This window comes from Leptinotarsa decemlineata, unplaced genomic scaffold (assembly GCF_025532065.1).
Source record: "Leptinotarsa decemlineata unplaced genomic scaffold, Ldec_3_MD MMD2_tig00026354_RagTag_RagTag, whole genome shotgun sequence".
Lineage (NCBI taxonomy): Eukaryota > Metazoa > Arthropoda > Insecta > Coleoptera > Chrysomelidae > Leptinotarsa > Leptinotarsa decemlineata.
This window is the reverse complement of record NW_027412702.1, coordinates 21146023-21168462: the sequence shown is the minus strand read 5'-3', so window position 1 is coordinate 21168462 and position 22440 is coordinate 21146023. Positions and strand designations below refer to the sequence as shown.

The 22440-nt window shown below is 33.8% G+C and overlaps 1 protein-coding gene across 1 annotated transcript in view; it reads left to right on the top strand.

Moving 5' to 3' along the window:
* Window positions 1-22440, top strand: part of LOC111509803 (neuroligin-4, Y-linked) — a 783062-nt gene that overhangs the window by 384141 nt on the left and 376481 nt on the right. The window lies entirely within an intron of this gene.

Genomic DNA, 22440 nt, shown 5'->3' with positions numbered 1-22440 from the left:
TTTCACAAGACTAGTCAGTTGATTATTGGGTGGAATGTCCACCGTGGACCCTACAATCTATGGAGATTGATTAAATAGTTGAACAGAATAGCATTTACGGTGAAATTATTCAGATGAAAATGAACTCCTCTTGAAAATATGGTAACTCATTTCGATTTGGGTCGTTTGTATATGAACTGAAGGGAATCACTAATATAAATATTTACTGATGAGATAGTTAGGTAGGTATACCTATAGGTCGATCCAAAGTGGTTGGGTCTATTTGATCGTCCCTCAAGTGTTCATTGTATTTTTTCAAGTATTCGAAATCCGATCAAATGCATCCAACTTCCAAATAATCTATGCTGCGCCAATCTGGCATAAGATGATGAGAAATCAAAAACTGATACTTATGGTCACTAGTTTCCAAAGGAAAATAGTTATAGAGATTTGTGGTACATATAGAACAATTTCTGAGACAGCAGTAGAAGTGATAGCAGGAGCACCTCTTCCAGATCTCTCAATCCGTAGTAAAAATGAATGCAAAAGCAAACCTCATGTGGAATTGACAAGCGAAGTGGACTAATGGAAAGTACGGACGATGGACCGATAAGCTGGTACCTAATATTGAGCAGTAGGAGAAAAGAACGTATGGTAAGATGGATTACTTTTTGATACAAGTACTGCCTGGACATATCTCCTTCAGGAAATATCTATACAATAGACAAGAGCTGAATCTAATCATTCTCATGCTGGATGACATAGAACATAAATTGTTCATATATAACAGATAGTAAGATTTCAGACTAGCATATCAGAGAGAAGCAAGGATGTCATTCAACGGAAGGAATATGATGATATCACTGATGACAGTGGAGGGGAAATGAAAAGAAACCTATATGTTCATCAGGATCCTTTTCGAAACGAAAGGGAATAGAGAGAGTCACATGGCGCTATATACAGCTTCCACACTTGATGAACAACAGAAAAAATGGTGAATTTATGAGTCAATAGTACAAAATAATGAGTTGAATTGAAACATCTACACTACATAGAAAAATATGACACACAAGTACATAACTGAGACACTTTACACATTCATTATTTGACAGTCGCTCAAAGCAAATCATATATTGGTGTATGATATAAAAGACATTCGCAATGAGAAATGACTCACGACCAGATTTCAATTTATGGATTGGATTGATAAGTCGAAAATAGAACAATGTAAGAATAATATCATAATAAAACACTGTGAAAAGCATTTTCAAACCAAACAACACTGAAAGTAGGTAGTACACAGTACACTGTTCATTGACAAAAAAAAGTCTGTTTCAAATCTGTTTTTCCGTTAACCAGCTGTCGCACCCCTACGAACGACAACCCTCAGAGGTCGAAACTTGTGCGAGCTGAGGATTGATGAGGTCTTACCTTTCAACGTGTGATTCCTAACACAGCCCGAAATGAATTCTGAAATACTATAAAATGCCCGAGATGAAAGATAACATTTCAATTTTGTTTTGAATCTGAACAGGTTTGGCTGATTCTTCAAGTCATCATGTAGCATGTTATAAAAGTTTGCCGCAGCATATTAAGTCGAGTAGTTGACAATTTTAAATTTGAATTGGTTTTTTTGACAGGTCGGGTAGTGGTGGACATCCGCATTTTGAATAAAATGGTTTTTATGAATGTAGGCAAATGTTAATAATTTATGCAAATAGATACTCGTGAATGTCAATATTCTCTTCTCTCTGAAAACATCTCTGCAAGATTTTTGAAATATCAATCGTATGATTCCTTTCTGTGCTTTCAAGACTCTGCTGCTGCCATTAGCGGGACCATAAACTATAATATTATGACTCATAGAGAAATATACCAATGCATAGTAAACGCTCATGAGACCTTCTTCATTTAAACAGCTCTTTAAATTTCTCAACGCAGAGAAGTGCTAATTCAAGGTGGAACATAGTGACCTAATGCAATTGTCCCATTTGCGGTTTTCGTCGACGATTGTACCCAAAAACTTGGAGCTACTTGTGACTGATGAACTGTTTATATACAGGTTTTCAGCGATGGCTTTTCCTCAGTCGATACGTGGAATCTTCGAAATTGCCATCAATAAATTGTTCTTCTGACACCACTGGTCGAATTATTTTTTGTTTTAGCTACTAGATCAACTTTGTTAGGGCCATATATCAAAATTGAGGAACCATCTTCGAATAAGTGAACCTTTTCATCTTCCACATGTTCGGGAAGCTCATTTATAAATAACAAAAAAATCAGTGGACACAAGACGCTACCCTGAGACACTCCTGAGTACACTAAGAATTGGTCACATATTTTATCATTCACTCTGACTATCAGTTTCCTCCCTTCTAGGAATGAACGGAACCAGTCCTCATTTTTCCACGTATACCGAGTGCATACATTTTTGTCAAGATGGAATTGAAGTTAAGAGTGTCGAAGGCACGAGATGAGTCAAAAACAATCCAATGACAAACTCGTCTGCCTCCACCTTATTCTCTATCAGATGAATCAAATCTCTATTTGCGGTTACAGTAGAATACTTTTCTCTGAAACCAAATTAGTTTAGGCTAAGTATATTGAACTAATAGGAATGCTCAAAAATCCTGAAAAGTTTTAGGTGTATTTTCAGTTTACGTCTGAAAGTTACTTTTTAGCATGATGTATATATCTTTGTGAGGACTCTGTTTCGAAAACAATTGCTCTTTCATTCTTTGATTCCCACATTTCTTCTATGAAGAGGGAGGTGTGGAGGTCCAGAAGTCTGGTTATTCAAGATTAATATTACTGGAGTTTTTTCTCAACACCAAATCGTTATTCTTAACACCTCGACCCGTGTTTCGATCACCAAGTGATCATCTTCAAAGGGGAAGATTGAAACTAGGAACTGATGCAAGCTAACCCTATTTATGCTGTAAAGGTAACCCATTCAGGTAAAACATCCAGGCGTACCAACCATACGGGTATACTAACCTAAATTAATTTTACAATTTTGCCTTATCTATTATTTTACAATATATGTTTATATAAAACAATTTTCAGCTATATAAAAATTAATTTCAAAATATTGCCTATCCAAATTTATTTTTGCAATATGTCCTTATGTAGTAATCAGTAAACCCAACAACATTATTTTATTTTATTTTAACAAGCTATATAGTATGCTCTTTGGTATAGGTCCATCATCGTTATTCATAATATTATTGTGTTTACTTATTTATACACTCTCATAGGCATCTACTTGCGTGTTGTTGTTAACTTGTCTAACTAATCTTAATGAACTGAAGTCTATGAGATGGTTTTGTTGCAGATTATGATGGGCGACTGCTGATTTTTCAGGTCTTCCATATTTTAAGTGTGCTATGTGTTCCTTATATCTTACTTTAATAGATCTTCTTGTCTGTCCATAATATTTTGCATCGCAGTCCTTACATTCAATTTCGTAAATTTCAGACTTTTCCGAATACTCCAGTTTGTCTTTTGGACTTCTCAAAAGGCTCTGTAGTGTATGACTTGTTTTAAAAACCACCTTCATACCTAGTTCCTTGAAAATCTTTCCAAAGTTCCTCGTGTATTGGTGGTATGGAACTGAGATGTATTTATCTTGGTTTTTATCCTTTCTTCGAGATTTCGTTCATTCCTAACTTGAACTTCTTTTTCCTTATTATGTCATCTACAATACCCCTCGAGAAACCGTTAGTGGCTGCTACAGTTTGTGCTGTCCACAGTGATGTGTACAGCACAAACGTGCTGGGTTGAATTTTTTAGTGCATCGTCTTTTGACTTTCCCTCTAACACATGATAGGTTCACAAAAGAAAGACGTACAATACAGGAAATAGCAGCCACTAACGGTTTCTCGAGGGGTATTGTAGATGACATAATGAGAAAGAAGTTTAGGTTGAGAATGAACGAAATTTCGACTTTCAGAAAGGACAAAAACCAAGATAAATACATCTCATTTCCATACCAGCAATATACGAAGAACTTTGGAAAGATTTTCAAGGAACTAGGTATGAAGGTGGTTTTTAAAGCAAGTCATACACTACAGAGCCTTTTGGGAAGTCCAAAAGACAAAGTCGAGAATTTGGAAAAGTCTGGAATCTACGAAATTGAATGTAAGGACTGCGATGCAAAATATTATGGACAGACAAGAAGATCTATTAAAGTAAGATATAAGGAACACATAGCACACTTGAAATATGGAAAACCTGAAAAGTCAGCAGTCGCCCATCATATTTTGCAACAAAACCATTCCATAGACTTCAGTTCATTAGGATTAGTTAGACAAGTTAACAACAACAGGCAACTAGATGCCTATGAGAGTGTAGAAATAAGTATACACAATACTATTATGAATAACGATGAAGGACCTATACCAAAGAGCATACTATATAGCTTGTTAAAATAAAATAAAATAATGTTGTTGGGTTTACTGATTACTACATAAGGACACATTGCAAAAATGAATTTGGATAGGCAATATTGTGAAATTAATTTTTATATAGCTGAAAATTGTTTTATATAAACATATATTGTAAAATAATAGATGAGGCAAATTGTAAAATCAATTTAGGTTGGTATACCTGTATGGTTGGTACGCCTGGATGTTTCACCTCTATGGGTTACCTTTATAGCATAAATAGGGTTAGCTCCCATCAGTTTCTAGTTTTAATCTTCCTCTTTGAAGATGATCACTTGGTGATCGAAAGACGTGTCGAGGTGTTAAAATTAACGATTTGGTGTTGGGAAAAAACTCCAGTAATATTCATTACTACACCAAAGGTTCCAAACAGTGCATCATACGTTTTTCAAGATATTTTAAATTTTTTTATGAAGTAATCTCAGAACAAATGTACCTATTCGTTCAATAATAATAATAATAATAATAATATCTATTCACGTAGGAAAGAACAATACAGAACAATGTAGTAAGAAGATGAAGGTGAATAAATGAGTACTCGATAAGTGTTTCTCACACTTGTTTCGAGAAAATACAATGCAATAAAACTTATAAATAATAAACATACTGACTGACAATTGCGGAAATATGAAAAAATTCAATAAGTACCAATCTGAATCTGAATCTAAAAATGAATATTTACAAATCATTGGCACACACGCATATAAATGTGTAACTATAAATTAATACAATGGTTGATGCGTGATATAAGATTGTTTAAATGACGCCAATGTTATAAGCGGTGTGTTAGAAATTGTAATAAATAAATAGAGTAAAATGAACAATACTGATGTACTAATATAGAATATAAGGTTATATTGTGAACTAATAACAATTTTGTTTTTTCACACATTTTTTACATTGATAAAAACTTTATTTCAAATATTGTTTTTCTCAACAAAATCAGAAATCATTTGTCTTTGTTGTCTGCATATGAATTGCCTAAATGACTTTTTGAAGTCGTGAAATATAATTATATAGTTCATTGTATTGGGAAGAGTATTGAATAATTTTGGATTCAGGAAAGTATATGTATGCTGAAAAGGTGATTTTGATGTTAATGGAAAAACATTATGATTTTTTCCGGGTGTTGTAATAGTGTGACGGTTAAAATTACACTGAAATAAAAGAGTTGACGAATGTCAAAAACACCGGCCTCACAAAGCAAATTGTCTGTAGGGAAGCGTGAACTTTTTGAATGTATCAGTTTCAGAAATTTATTTTGTAGTACTTTACATGTACTGTTGTCATGACTGACTATTCAGTAAGGATGAAGTTCTATTACTGCTTCTTTCCACTTGTTGATACGGGTCGAGTGATTCAATCTGGCGCTCAGATAATTCGATAAATATATATTCTTGATGCGTAACCGAGTAAGTTTTGTATTGGAGTTGGCCCTGGTCCAACATATATCACGATTGAATCGATACTTCAGGACCTAGTTCACTAGAAATTCGGTCGCTGTTTGGATATGTTGAAACTTTATGGAAGCCATTAAATGTACAGAAGATGAACGCTAATGCGCTATAGTGTTACGGTTGAGATAAAGTGCATTACATACTCGTAAGGCATTAGCAGTGTGTTGTTTATTCTTTTTCTGTGTAGTTTTCCAGGATGTTTGGATGGGAGGCGAATATTTTTCTAAACGAAAGTTTTCATACGTGTATTTTCATGACGACATTTTATGAATCAATGCTAGTGATAATTTAATTTGATGGAATTTCCAGTTAGTCACATTCAATATTGGGATTGTGAAATGAACTGGAAAATCAAACACATTTTTCGAAACTACTCGAAAAATCAACAACTAGATTTAAAAATTCAAGATTTCAAGATCTATTCATCATTTTTACATCATTTTTACAGTTTATATGCACAGTTTTATTACCCACATTGTGAGGATGGATGCACCTAAGTAACTAATGTACTTGTGGTACGCTTTCCATCTACCGCTCAGGGTATTCAATTATATAACGTCAACCATCAAATATCTATACCTATATACAAACATTTCGATTAATCAATTTACAGAATTGCTGAACCTTGGAAATGATGGAGAGATTGCTGAACATCGTTTATGTTTAGCCGAATAAAGTTTGCTATTGAACATAATGAATGTTTTGATTGATTTTTGGAATGTATCGAGATTGAAATTGTTTCTTATGCTAACTCTCAGAAGATTGAATAATATTGGATTATGATAGAAAATACATCTGTGTGTGTGACTTTTATTGAATGTTGGTATGTTTATGGATGAACTAGTAACGAATCTTGTTTGTTTTTCTTTGTTTGTTGATTGGGAAAATACTTCAGTAATATTCATTACTACACCAAAGGTTCCAAACAGTACATCATAAATAGTTTATGTGGTCATCCCACCTCATATGCCGATTCACAATAACTTCCAGATACTTATTCATCTCCGTAATTTTTATAATGTTAGCACAATTACAGTTTGTTGTATTTGTTTGTATTAGTCTCTGTCATGCATATGGATCATGTTTAATCCAGGTTGATCGTTCTGCAATAGGGTGAGTGTGATAAATTCAGTTTTCTTAACATTCAGACTCAGAAGGTTGTGATCGGGCCATATCTGAATTTCTTTCAGTCCCTTTTCAAATGCCTCCTTCCAATTACTACCTGTTAATCGTCCGCATATGATATGAGATGACCTCCAACGTTGTTGATGGAACAGATACTATTGATGTAAACAAGAAATAGTGTGGGACCTAAAACTGTTCCCTGTGGTACTCCTGTTTTAACTTTCATTTTTTCACTCAGGCTATTATCAACTTCAAACTTTTATGTCCTATGTGACAGATAGTCTTCCAATAGGAGGAAGTGATGGAAATGAAACAAGGTCAACTTTTCAGCTTTCTACTCATCTCCATGTAAAAATTTGTGAAATTTTCGAAGAAAAAAGAAACCAATTGACCCCGAAATAAACTCTTCACGAAGAGGTATATGTATATTCCATTAGGAAGAAAAAACAATTTTTTCATTCATTCCGTAGACCAGACACTCATGAGAGTAACCAACACGATAAAATCATGAGTCGTGTTACATTTTTGAGGTACAAAAATGGGTAATCATATGAGAATATTTTTGGATCGATTGGTATTCGTGCCTAGACATGGGACCGCATAGCCGGCACCCAAGTAACCTTACTCACTTGACGCGGCTAGATACGTCAGCTGTACGTCACGTATGCTCTTCAATCTCTATGGAATTGCTTTTTTCAGAATGGTGTTTCGATTCCAATTGAAATATATCATTATGATAATAAATTTCTATCGAGATATTTGTTTTTTAGAATATCATTTGTGAATTGCTGGCATTCAAGGTGGAGTTTGAACTGAATTAATGTGATGTTATGTGAATTAGTGAAGTGTAGCAATTCGTTTTTTGTTTCGATTTCTTGTAGCTGTTCATTGTATTGGCGAGTTTCATTCAATCTACATATTCATTTGAGTTGTTACGGAGGAGTGAGGGTTTCGTCACTGTCATCATCATAATATCGAAATAGACTTGTGATTTTCTGCAGAAGCATATACTTATGTAAAGTTTGAATATTTGATTATAACAGTAACAGGGATTGAAAGTGTTAGAATGACGCATAACTAGGGCTTGGGAGGCATGTCTGATTCGAAAATAATGATCGATGTTGAGAACTTTTTGATTATTTTATCAGTTTGAAGGAAATGATCAGAGTAAAAAGAATTAATACGTCAGCGATAAAACTATCATTTCTATTATTTTGGTCCATTATTTATTCGCAGAGTGGGAATAACTGCCAAAGTTTTTGATATTCAAAAGTTGTGTGAAAATTATCAAAAAGCATTAAGTGCAAGTCGCTGAGCTGAAGAACATCTCAGCTTGAACATTTGTTCACACGATTTCCAAACCAAATAACAGAAATCAATTGCAAGCCTTTCATTGGTCGACACTTTTGAATTTTTTTAAACTTTCGCGGAGTTGGTGGTGTCCTGAGGAATTTCACATATCAACGATTGCAAACTTATCGATTAGCTTCCACTTCGGTTAACTCCGAAGATTGGAATGCGATCTGTGGGTTTTCCATCCGCTAAGAATTTCCGTACTTGATCGTGCTCCAATTGATGAACTACTCGAATTCAGTTCGTTTGCAGAGTCTCTACTGAAATGTGATTGCGAGGATCTCATTTTAAAAACTTCTCCAAAAACTTTCATTCGACGGAGTAATGGATTTCGTCATCAAACGATTTCGTATTTCCAGTAATAACAAAGTAACCATTGATACGAATTTATTTGAACAAGATTCGTAAAGTAGGGATCGAATCGAATAAGCGTATGAATTTTTTATGTACTGTCATATTGCTATAAGAAGATTTGTTTTATCCACGGCATGAAGTGGTGGACTTCGAAACTTCCAAGGTCGGAATTTGGATTTCGTACCTCGAAACAGCGAGATTGGACTTCGACGTCCGCCATTGCAAGTGATTATATCTGAATTCTTTCCTACATTATATTTTGTAAAGTTTTTATTAAGGATATATGGAAGTGTTGCTTCAAGAGTGCTTTTTTTCTAGTTTGTATCTGGAAGTAATTTCTATGCATGCTCTAAACATCTTTGGTTGAATTTTATTTTGAATTCCGTGTTAGGAATCATACGTTAAAAGGTAAGACCTTGTTAGTCCTTAGCTCGCACAAGTTTCTCAACTTCTGAGAGTTGTCGTTCGTATGGGGGCGACAGCTGTAAACGGAAAACATATTTTAAACAGAATTCAATTGCTTTCCTTCTTCTTTTGAAAGTTTCTACAATGTTTCCTACAATATTTCGCGAAGAGCTGTAGAACAGAATGCCAAAAAGCTTTATTTTCGAATAATAATCTCATTTCAGACTATACCCCTTTCAATTAATTAAACAGGGCTATTCAAATTCGTTTCTGTACATGGGGATCTCGTAAACGATGAGAGATAGAGTATCGGTTAAATTGTAGCAAAGTTGCGTATTTTAGAGACTCATTCAGTGATGTTAAAAATTGAAAATAGCTCTTTTTTTTCTGGAGATATACACGAGAAACCAAAAAATTCCAAATCATCATTTTACCTATATCTTTTTATTCGCATACGTATTGAAAATCTGTCTACATTATGCCATTGGCACTTGATGTGGGCTGTCAGAATATGCTCATGAATCTTTTATATAAAGTGTCATCTGACTTGGGCCACCTCCATCTTTATATTTTTAAATACGAACCTGTATTTTTTGTTGAAGTTTTTGAATCGCAGATATTTACTTCATGAGAAATTGAATTTTATTTTATATTCCAAATGTTTCGGTTATATTTGATTATAATTAGGTGAATTATTTCCTTTCAAATTACGGCCCTGGAAATTGGTTGACTGAGTTGAATAAAAACACAACAGCAACTTTTACGTCTCCCTATATACAGTAGAGATTTTTGAGAATTTTTTTCTCATTTTGAGGTACCTATTCATATTTTTTCATATTTCCATTGCTCTGAGCGTTTCCTTCAATCAACTTCGAATAAAAAAACCTTCTATGATTATCTGAAACCTATCTACGACAAAAATATATTATATGTATTTTGCTGAGCAGAAAAAAAAAATGATAGCAATAATAACATCCGAAACGAACACTATAATTGTAATGAAAATTAAAATGAAGTAATTTATATACCTACACAAAAAAATTAATGGCGCTTATGTTCGAATTGGAGTCCTTCCATTTCGAGACAAATAATAGACCAATAAGAAGGCCTGCAAGATCATCAGATCCTACTATTTTGGACTATTTTCTATGGAAGACATTGGAAAATAGGATTTACGCTGGCAGAGAGATAGAAAATATGGAATACTCGATATTGAGGATTTTCAATGATTTCGCAACAATGCAGCAAATAAGTGTATCAAGGGCAACGAGTAATGTGAAAAACCGAGTTCAAAAATGTCTCGAAATGGAGAAGCTAGACAGACTAGCGCAGTATCGCATTAGGTAACGAAGCAGTTTATCCTCACATGAGAAATTACTACTCTTAAAATTGAATAATGAAGTTTTATGACTAGTAAAATTCTCAGTATCCAGCACTGTCTCTCACTGTCTATACAAACCTTATTGTCGAAGATATTGAACTAACAACAATTTTCAACAATTTTTCATTGCCTCACTTTATAGTATTGAACTATGAAGGTGAAATCTATGATAGAAATAGCTACAACATTTCATCTGAATCACATTTATCAAATCAGTTTTATTTTCAGAGATCCTACAGCATGAAAAAACATTGTGATTGTATTGTCATGTAAAAATTTTTCAACATTTTTTGAAGGAATGCAAGTTTGATAGCTGTTTGAGAGAGAAAGGTAGTTTATTGAATGATGTGATGAGCATAATTAGGGGGCCATTTGTTGCTTTCATTAATTTATGGTGGGGAAAATTAAAATTATAGTTGAATCTTAATGTATATCCTGTGGCGAGCTGAAGATTATCTCTTGATTCCAGTTTGTCGAGATGAGTTTTGGAATGAACAACACAGTTGAATAAAGTATATAGTGAAATAATGGTTATAATATTCAAATCGGTAAATAGCTCCCTACATGAGTAATCATATTTTTTGAAACACATTGTTCTCACTATCTTTTTTGAGCTATCAGTAATTCCTTCATTCTTGTACAGTTATCAAAGTTGATCAGACAATAACTGAATAGAGATTGAATATAAGCATAATATTAGCCCTTCACTATATTCAGTGGAACAAAGTTACGGAGATTACGGATTACAAAACAATGTTTCGACAATTTATTGAAAATATAATCAATGGGCTTGTTCCAAGAGAGTTGAGCATCAATGTTCAAATCTAAAAAATTCACAGATGAAGTTCGTTGTATATATAGTCTTGCCATTCATTTTGAACAGGGCAATACGATCATTTTCATTTAGAGAAAAGACGATTGTATTGATTTCAGAGCGATTAAGAATGATACCATTTTGAAAACAATATTTTCGTATAGTAGCAACTGTTTGACTGGCCTGACGAGACAATCCCTCATAATCCGAGAACTTCAGAGTGAATGAAGAGTCGTCGGCAAATTGCACTGTATAATGTTGACGATTACTGTTGGTGAGGTCATGTACAAATGAAATAAATATCATACGTTCTAGGGCGCTACCCTGGGGAACACCAGTGAAAACGACACAGATTCTAGAGTGATCTCAACTGGTCCGGAGATGAGCAACGAATTCCTGAACAGCTTCCTCAAAAGTAAATAGTGTTCAACACTGTCAAAAGATGTTTCTGATATTTCATTGAATAATCATTACCTCATTATGTTACTAGCAAGAACATTTCTGTTTATCATATTCATACACTGTGACTTGCGAGTTGCCGAAACATTCTCTTCGTTAATATTGAATTTCTTAGAGCGTATTTTTTCTTTTATATCTCATATCATCGCCTTCCTATTGAAACTTCTTCACAAAGCAGTTATCTCATGATATAGATCCTCACACATATTACATCGAAATTCGAAGCGATAGACTCTTGTAATTTTGGAAGTTTCTATAGGATCTGTTAATGGGCGCAAAGTGCTAAATCGTGTTAGACTGATAAACTTCGCCCTGATCTTTTGTGATCAACGTAGTAATTTTGACAACGGTGATTTAATATCGGAAACTTCCGACCTTGAGTTGCTTTATAACTCATTATTGGTAGAATGTAAGGAGTGTGAAGTTTTCACCAAAGTCGGCTCGTCGCGAAATTGTGAATTCCCTCTACATTCGATAAAAGTAACTATATTTTTATATAACGTAATTACATGTTACTCCACATTTTCCAGTGCTTTCAATTAGTTGTTGAAAATAATATTCAACGTTCGGAATCCAAAATTGGTAGTACCAAACAATTAGCAATCCTTACTGCAACTGTTTGAACCTTAACCTTTCCTAAAAATCTCACTTCATGATCTCAGGGGTATGAAACCTTTTACTTCAGTTGCTGTCTAATAACTTTCATCAATGTCAGCACAAGAAAATTCCGTTTCTTTGGACAAATAGACAAAATTCCTGGGCAAGCCGTAGGCATGTCCATATAAACTGTTTTTGAACGTGTACCGTAGACTATTTTTTCGGTATCTGTATGAAATAACAAATCAATGATACACACTTCTTCATTATATTTCTTTGTAGAACAAAATTTCGAATATTTCAATTTTTATTTGAATTAAATATTGAAATCTAACGAAAGATGTCCAACAGAAATATTTTGATAATTATTATCATTCAAATTAAAATTCGAACAATTGCTACTATTGAAAGAATTAAATTTGTTTTAAATCCTTGGTATATTTAATTGTCTTTTATTGAAGTCAGAACGAGAAGGTACAGTTTCCATCTTTTATTAATTGTTTTCATCTGATGATTTTTGTACGGTCTAGGCAAGTTCAATTTTGTTCATGAATAATTGCCTATATATCCTTCAGCGACATTGGTTGACATCAATCCACCGTGTCTGTTCATATTTGAGATATTTCCACCATTATCAGCAAATAACGTCGCTGAAGTTCGACGAATGGTATAATATCCAACCCTGGGTGAATTCTGAAATTCTGTGATTCCTAGTCCGATTCCTAAACCTTTGGATATCTATAGGTTGAGTCAAAATTTTCATTTTGATCAGCAATAATCTGCTTAAAGGTGACTGACAGTGTTCCATGATGAATTTCATCAGTTTGGATTTCTATTATCTAATAATATATATGAATTGACATCCTTAAAAAAAACAATAAAAAGTAAAAAGAATAGCAGAAAGTAACAATTAAATTAGGCATAAAATACCCTGAATTGAAATTGAAGTTGAATAGAATACCAGTGAAAAATAGAACAATTGAACAAAAAAATAAATGGAATGAAAATTACAAAATTTCAAGCCGAATTACTTCACGGCGATTCGATTTTTAGTATCCACAACCGTCTTCGGGTGATGACTGGACTAATTCCTTTGGGAAATGACTATTTATGGGTCATTCGAGTACTTTCACTTATCTCCTCTTTCCGCTTCACCGGTTTACCAGGAGATGGCCGTTTGGTGAGAGTTGGCCATTTTTCCTTGGTTATGGGTTTTCTGCTTCAGATCCGGAATCACTATCCGTTGCAGCTTCACGAAAACCAGGCCACCAAACGCGAACTGCGATTCAAAGAATTGCATTTAGTGGATACTACGTGAGACCCTGTGAGTGCGGAGAATCCAATATCGTTGAAACTGAGACGACATTGAAACTTCGCCTTACCGAGCACAAGAAACACACACAGCCAGGGAAAACCAGCAAATCAGGAATACCAGATCATGTTTGGAACCATCAACATAACATCGAGTGGTCCCAAGATGAGATCATACACAGGGAGAAACAACGGTTCGGGAGGAAATTCAAAGAAGCCACATATTTGTTGTCCAACAATGTATCCAGCCAAGCTAGCGTAGAGATACGCAACATATCAAGCGAAAAATTACCAACCATCGCCAAACGATCATCTCCCGCTAAACCTATGATGTGGAAAGAGGAGTGAAAGTTTTCGAATGACCCGTAAATAGTCATCACTCGGAGGAATTAGACCAGTCATCACCCGAAGACGATTGTGGATACTAACAATCAAAACGTCGTGAAGTAACTTGGCTTGGAATATCGTAATTTTTTATTTTTATTTTTTGTTCAGTAGTTCCATTAATTTGTATTGGTTCTTTAAGGGATTCAGAATCATTTCATATATTGATAATTGAAGTAATGAAATTGACCAATAATCTGTTATGTGGAGGATGGAATGGCTGCAAAAATAAATATTGCCTACAACAGCAGGCTTTCTGTAGAATTACAGCAAAAGTTTTTTCAATATATGTTCAGGAATCTGGTATTTTCACAAGCAGCATATTTTCTATAGTTTATTAGATCAATTGACATTGTTGTTAGTTCTTCCCATCCACATGTACCAGCTAACCTATTAATTGTTGATACCTGAAATAAAAAAGCGAATCAAGTTGATACTTTTATATTATTCAATCACAATTTTCGTTGAAATTACCTTAAGCATTAAATATGTTTCATTATTTGCTTCCCTAATGAATTTGTTGATATAAACAAATACAGTATAACCAACCAAACCAAATAACCAAATACAGTATAACCAACAATCTTTCTTTTGAGGAACACAATACCCTTTGGAAAAGTGTTTATATTCTTCTTCACTGAAATGATACTTTTGAACATAGTAGTACATAGACACTTTCATATTTTGACGCAAAACAAGACAAAATCACATCTTCTGTAATAATTCTGCTATTCTTTATATCCATCCATCATGAACGTTTTCGTAACTGGAGTTTGATTTTTCAAGCAATAATTGTGCTATAGCAGCAGCTGCCGCATTGGAAAATACGCGAGGTTAATTTTCAAACTCAATATCACTGGTGCTTTCCATGGTTTATTGCGATAATTGCAAACAAAAACCATGCAAACTCTCAATAATCATAATGCCAACTAATTTCATGTCAAAAACCTATCAGTCGATATTTTGTTCCGGCGAGGAAAAGATGTTTTCAATATATCTATATGGTGTATTTTGTCTTATTTCTAGTGAACTCACATTCTTCTAAACCAACTATATCTGCTATTGAACACCAATGATATACATGGAATGTTATTACTGGTTTCAAATGCCTTCCGCTACTTCTTGATCACAAATTTCTTCTCAATTTATATTTTTGCGAACGATATAATAGCAGATGCCTGCCACCGTTTATACTTCGAAAGGAGAATTCCTTGAGATAAGATTAAATTCTCATCATCAAAAATTGAAAATGAAGTCTAATCTCCTTTCGGAAATTGATATTATTCGAAATATCCTGGAAATTGATTTCCGAGTCTGGAAGTGTTTTATATCTGAAAAGTGGAAATTTACATTATATGGAGTATTTTGGGATAATATTTCAGTACTCTGCAGATATTTGTACCTTGCGTCAAATAACAGTTTTGATTTCCCTGAATCAATACATTTGTGATAATTATCATTGAAATATATCAAACTGTATCGTAGAATAGGCTAATTTCCACTTTTTCATTTCAAAAATGAAGTCTATACATGATTTGAAGTTAATAACATCAAAGAACCGTTTCATTGAAATGGTGCGTGTCATCATCAGATAAAAAATGCGCAGCAGACTAGAAATCGCCATTATTTTCTGGCTAGGTGTTGAAAAAGTTCCATCAGTTCGGACTTTCATTGTCTAATATAATATAAATTGATTTGAAATCCCTTATGATGCACTGTTTGGACCCTTTGGTGTAGTAATGAATATTACCGGAGTTTTTTCCCAACACTAAATCTTTATTTTCAACACCTCGACACGTGTTTTGATCACCATGTGAACATCTTCAAAAAGGAAGATTAAAACTATAAACTAACGCGAAGCCAACCCTATTTATGCTATATAGATATCCCATACAGGTAAACCATCCAGGTGTACCACTCATACAGGTATACCAACCTGAATCAATTTTACAATTTTCCTTATCTATTATTTTACAATATATGTTCAACTGTTATAGCTGCATATAATACAATTTTCAGCTGAATAAAAATCAATTTCATAGATAGGCAATATTGTGAAATTAATTTATTAATAAATTAATTAATTATATAGCTGAAAATTGTTTTATATACAGCTATAACAATTAAACATATATTGATAAATAATAGATAAGGAAAAATTGTAAAATTAATTTAGGTTGATATACCTGTATGGGTGGTTCACCTGGATGGTTTACCTGTATGGGATATCTATATAGCATAAATAGGGTTAGCTTCGCATCAGTTCCTAGTTTTAATCTTCCTCTTTGAAGATGATCACTTGGTGATCGAAACACGTGTCGAGGTGTTGAAAATAACGATTTGGTGTTGGGAAAAAAGTAATATTTATTGAAATCCCTGGAAAAAAAATAAAAATATCAATCGAAAATAACAGTTTCATTAGAAGAAAATACTGAAATTACAAAGAAATAACATACAAGCATCAACCAAAAAAAAAAAAAATGAAAAAATAAAAAAAAATAAAAAATGAAAAATGGATAATAGAAAATAATAAAAAAATAAAAAAAAATTATTTTTCATTTTTTTTTCAAGGATTTCAAATCAATTTATATTATATCAGACAATGAAAGTTCGAACTGATGAAATACAGCACGTAATATTGCCAACCACCTTCAAACAAAGTTCAATTCAATTTTGTGGATTTTCATTCATCTGCCTATATTGTCAAAGTATGGAGAATGAAACAATTCCAAAAATTATTGTATGTGTCCGTTAAATGAATGATTTGCTGCTGCGAGGAACATTTTATTGTAAATACATTGCATTTATTCCAAACTGATGACGAAATACATGTATTCATATCTGATGATGGATAGAATGGAAAAAATTCAATTTTCATAGCGAACCAAATCTATAAATCAAACCCATTCATTTCATATTGTAAATTTGATTGTTGTGAACATACGTTTTTTTTTTCAATTATTAACACAATCCAGAATGCTCTAGGAGTTTCTGGAATATTTTGCGCTGCTCTCAAACACTTTCGAATGTTCTGTACAACTCTAATATTATCCAGAGGATGGATTTTTCAGCTCTCACAATGATAGAGAATATAGAGCTACAACACCAAACAATTCTCAAGATTTTTCGAAATTTTCTCCAACCTTTTACACTATTGTCGAATATTTCACGAGAATGTTCAGAAATGTTGTGAAATGCTTTCGAATACTTTCGAATGTCTGAACAGTACAAATTCGTAGCACTCCCTACAGGCAAAACCTAGAATATTCTTTAGGGATGAATAGGTACGTGAACAAACAAAATTGTCGAATTTGGGCCACAATAATGAGATCCGAGAGCTTCTAAGGCATCTCAAAAAATCACTATATGATGTAGATTTTGAGCTGGCGAGGTCATCAATACATATTTTTTTGGAACGATGTTGTACAGACTGTCACTGTCGACGACGAGTACTATGGGTTGGTGATTACTAACTTCTTTTATCTTGCATAGAATGATCTGGACACCAACAACATGTGGTTTCAACAGGACGGCGCTACGTACTGCACAGCTCAGGCCACGTTAGATATTCTGCACAAGCGATTTGGGGGCATGGTCATCTCGCGTGGAGGTGATGTGAACTGGCCACCGAAATCGTACGATTTGACTCCAATGGACTTTGTTTTTGAGGGGATTCCTCAGGTCGCAGGTGTATGCGAATAAGCCACAAACCACAACGGTTCTCAAAGTTAACATAACCCATACCGACGGTCAAAGGCAGCCTGATTTATGCTCCAAAGTCATGGACTTTTTGGATGCGCTCCACCAAGATTACCCGTAGAGGATATATGAATGATGTTATACTTCACACATAGTGACATCAGTAGGTCTTTCGTAGGAATGAAAAGTTTTGGTGATATCTCACAAACTTTGTTTCATTCGAATTTGAAGATAGAAAGCGATCAAAAAGGAGACTACATACATGAACAAGCCAATAGGATATTATGAGAGAAGAATACGTACGTATATCATTCTAAACACAATCAAAAAGTAATTGTTAATACTTCCTTCATAATTCAATAGAACGTTCGTTTGAAAATTGGAACCGATACTTCATGCGTAAGTAGTTCACTAGTTCACTGAATAATGCAGACATAGTTCAGTATTCAGTCTTTTGAACTATTCAGTTGAATTTCTCCTGTTTTTTTTTAATAACATTACTAAGAACTTACATCCATCTCATTTCTCTATTGCATTTTTATTATTTTTTTTTTCTAACTAACACGCTTTTATTAGCTTCACCTGTATGTATGTTTGTTTATAACTCCAGAATTATCGACATTATTGCTTGATCTATTCTCGGGCAGATGGCGCTGTACGTAACCTTTTTGATATAATTGAAACTCACTTCACATGTATTTTTATTATTATTTTATCACGCTTTTATTAGCTTCAACTATATGTATGTATGTATGTTTGTTTAATTGTTTGTTTGTTGGTTTGTAACTCCTTTTTATTTCGTACTTATTCCCGTTTGAATGCTCGGGATTTGTATTTGACAGAATTACTGACATTATTGCTTGAACTTTTCGCGGGCAGATGGCGCTGCCTTTCTTGGGCTTGATACCTGATTTTCAGGCTCCCTCTCTGGAATCGGAAACCAATATACCGCTGATTGATCCCAAAGTTTGGATGAAATGAATATAATTTAAAAAGACTAAAAAAACACGCTTTTATAGCATACGAAACTAAAAAATTAAAAATTATTATAGTTGAAAAAAACTAAAAAACACGCTTTTAGAGAACATCGAACTGAAATGTTGAATTTTTTTTTTTTCAAATAAGCTTCAAACAATAAGGAACGAAAAATACTAGTATTATTGTGAAAAAAGCATGGAAGCTTTGTGTATATTTTTTTATATCAAGCGCCCGTCAATTTTTTCACAATAGTACAAGTATTTTTCGTTCGTTATTATTTCAAGCTTATTTATTAAAAAATTATTTTCAACTTTTCGGTTTGAGTTTTTTTGAAAGCGTGTTTTCTAGTTTTTTCAAACTATATTTTTCATCTCCTAGTTTTCTCTCCTCCTGCTTTCGTTTCTTCTTTTCCTTTTTTCGTTTTGAGGATATGACAGTAGCCAACTGTTTTTCCGCACTCTTCTTGTAGTTTTCTTATGGGTTTTGTCAATACATCGCTGTTTTGGATGAACTAAGAATGAAAAACCTCTGAGATTTCATTTTGTTTTGGTATATCCTCCAATACACCTTGATGCTTATCGAAAGGCATTATTTTTCTAAAATCTTTATCAATTTTTCAATTCATTATTTTTTATTCATTTGTAACAATCAATTGTGATCTGAAAACTTCACATCGCGATGAGATCAGTGATCATTATCAATTGAATTCGTACGTAAGACCTGTGATATTATCTGTACAATCCAAAATTAGGAAGGTATACAATGTATTTTTTCATCAGACTAACCATTTCAACATAGAAATCTGAGTGATACGTAGTCAAGTATATGATCACTGGGTTGAATTCTGATCCATTCATACCCTTGATTTGTGAAAGCGTTCTAGTGAGTGGAAATGATCAATTATCTTCTACTCCTACTGCAATATACGAATGATACCTGAGAAAATCTTTTCAGCTAGGCAATATCTTTCCTTCAACTCAGAAACATTTACAACAGATATTTTCAATTTATGATTTTTTTCAGAAGTTTATCATCGTCATAAAGTTTTTACTTCCAACATATTCCATCGCGAGAACTCAATTTCTTCTGCATCAAAACATGGAATTGATAATCAACCCTAACTTTTTCAACAACATTCCGCCAGAGGAAACTTCGAGAGATTGAATTAGATGGGAGATATAAGAGCGGAAATCCAATCAAGTGAACTCGCTCATAAAGAATGTTTCACTGGGAATAATACATTTTTCTCCGCCCTTATTTGGAACAGTTATGTTACTATGCATGTTCTTGCCTTATTATGCGAAGCTTTTAATAAAATCAAGCAACAGAAATTTGAGTGGCGTCGATAGCAATATTGAAAAATTTCAAGATTCACTACGTAGTTTATTCTGAATTATTCACGAAAGTCTATATTGGGTTGAAAGGGAGTAGAAAGTAGTACCTTTTGATAAATAGCATTTTTGTAACCAGTCAGTGTTTTATTCAGTTTTGTTGTTTCGATAGTTGAATAGTATTTCTTTTTGGTGAAAAAATTCAGAAGTATGTGTCTTCCGATTGAGGTGAATGGAATATATATAGAATAGAGTGAAATTCAATGATAACATCCTTCAAGGACGTATATGACAACAACCACTTTTTTTCTTGGCAACCTGCAGAAATATGTGTAGTGAAGGTGTCACTATCCACCAATCTATAGTAACTAATCCAACTATATTTTTTTTCATCATATCCTATCTGATATGGAACAATCTCAGATATCACTGAATGATTGAAAAAGCTCCAACCGCCAAATGTTTCATGGCGAATTTCACTAGTTCGGACAAGATCGGAAATAGCAGATCATGCAAATACTTGTTGAACTCTTGACAGTTCTGTTGATCGCTCCTCGAATTATTGAAGTACAAGTGGTTAAAAGTCAACATACATTTTCGTTATTTGTTGTGCGATGTTCGCCTAACATAGCTACGTTCAGTGAATCATAAAACTATCTCATTTTTGTCTGCATAAATAGGAAAATAGTTATCCATCAATTGGTTCACTGATTACAAAAAATGAAACTCAAAACCTACAAAAAGTACCATCTGATAAGAACTTAACTGATCTGTTAAACGTTCATTGGTCCAGGAGAATTAGTGCTAATATCGCTCACACATTGATACTACAGTGACATTGTTGAAATGGTTGTAAATAAGTGCTCAAACTGCGATGAAAACATCGGCGACAAGTCTGTCGCTTGCGGTAGCTGTCATATCATCTCACATCCATTGGGAAGAAGTACAGAAATGGTCATCGACCAATTAAAGTTTTTATGTCTTCTGCTCACGATGTTCATGAAATCCTAAGAAACAAATATAAATTAGGCCATGCTAACAAAATATTTTTCCAACCTGATCAAACTCTCTATCAAAAAAAAGCAGCTTGACTCGGTGAAAAATGAACTTATAGTGCGTCAACAGGCTGGTGAGCAGAATTTGTCTATAAAATACTTCAACAATATAACAAAAATCATTAAAAAAACTGAAACCGAGCAGCCCTTCGCTTCATTACGAAAATGTTAGAGGTCTTAGAACTAAACTGACGACCTCAGTTTAAATGTTAGCAATTGTTCTAATGATATCATTATCTTCACCGAAACCTGGCTCACACCTGAATTCACCGACGCCGAACTTGGGCTTTCCATTTACAACGTATATAGAACTGACCGCTCTAGTGAATCCAGTACCTTCAGCAGGGGTGGTGAAGATACTGGATTCCTGTTTATCTAATTCAGTCTGATCCTTCAATCGAACAATTGTTTGTTCTCATCAATAACAATTCTATTATTGGTACGGTACATTTCCCACTTAAATCTTCACCAACTTCATACCAATCTTACTTTGATCAACTGATTACTTCGAATGAGCAATATAGTAATACGAACATTTTTTTAATTGGCGATTTTAATCTTTCATCAGCATTATGGGAGGTAGAGGATTATTGCTCTGTTGCTTCGCGTCTGCCTCTATCCACTCAATCTAAGATAGATTCTATTGAAACTATATCCAACATGTGTGCTTTTCTCAATCTTTTCCAATCCAACGAAATATTCAACGATAGAGGAGTTACTCTTGATCTCATCTTATCACCAGTAGATCTTACGGTACTAAAGGCTGTCGACATCTTAATTCCTGAAGACTCGCATCATCCTCCACTTGAATGTTATTTGCCACTCAAAATCTCAAACGAATATTCATCTGGTGAAGAATATCACTATGACTTTCTTCTCGCTGACAATGCATCGATGAATTCGACCCTTGAAGCAATCGATTGGGATGGTGCATTACTTGGAAAGGAGCTTTCTGATATGATTTCAATATTTCACGACATTCTTTATTCTATCATTGATCGCTTCTTTCCTCAAAAAAAATCTTTGAAAGGAGATTTTCATGCTGGCACTCCCCTGAGCTGAAGAAACTACTTTATTCAAAGAAATTAGCTCACAAGATCTACAAGAGCGCAAAGTGTCCAGAAAGCTACGCAACATTTAGCAATTCAAGATCAAGATGTAAATCCTCATCCAGACAATGTTATACAGATCACATCCAATGCACTGAACATTCTATAATTATTAATGTTAAATCTTTTTGAAAATTTGTAAGCACCGAAAGGGAAAATAACACTATACCTAATACAACTACTTCTGGTAATCGTACTGCTACC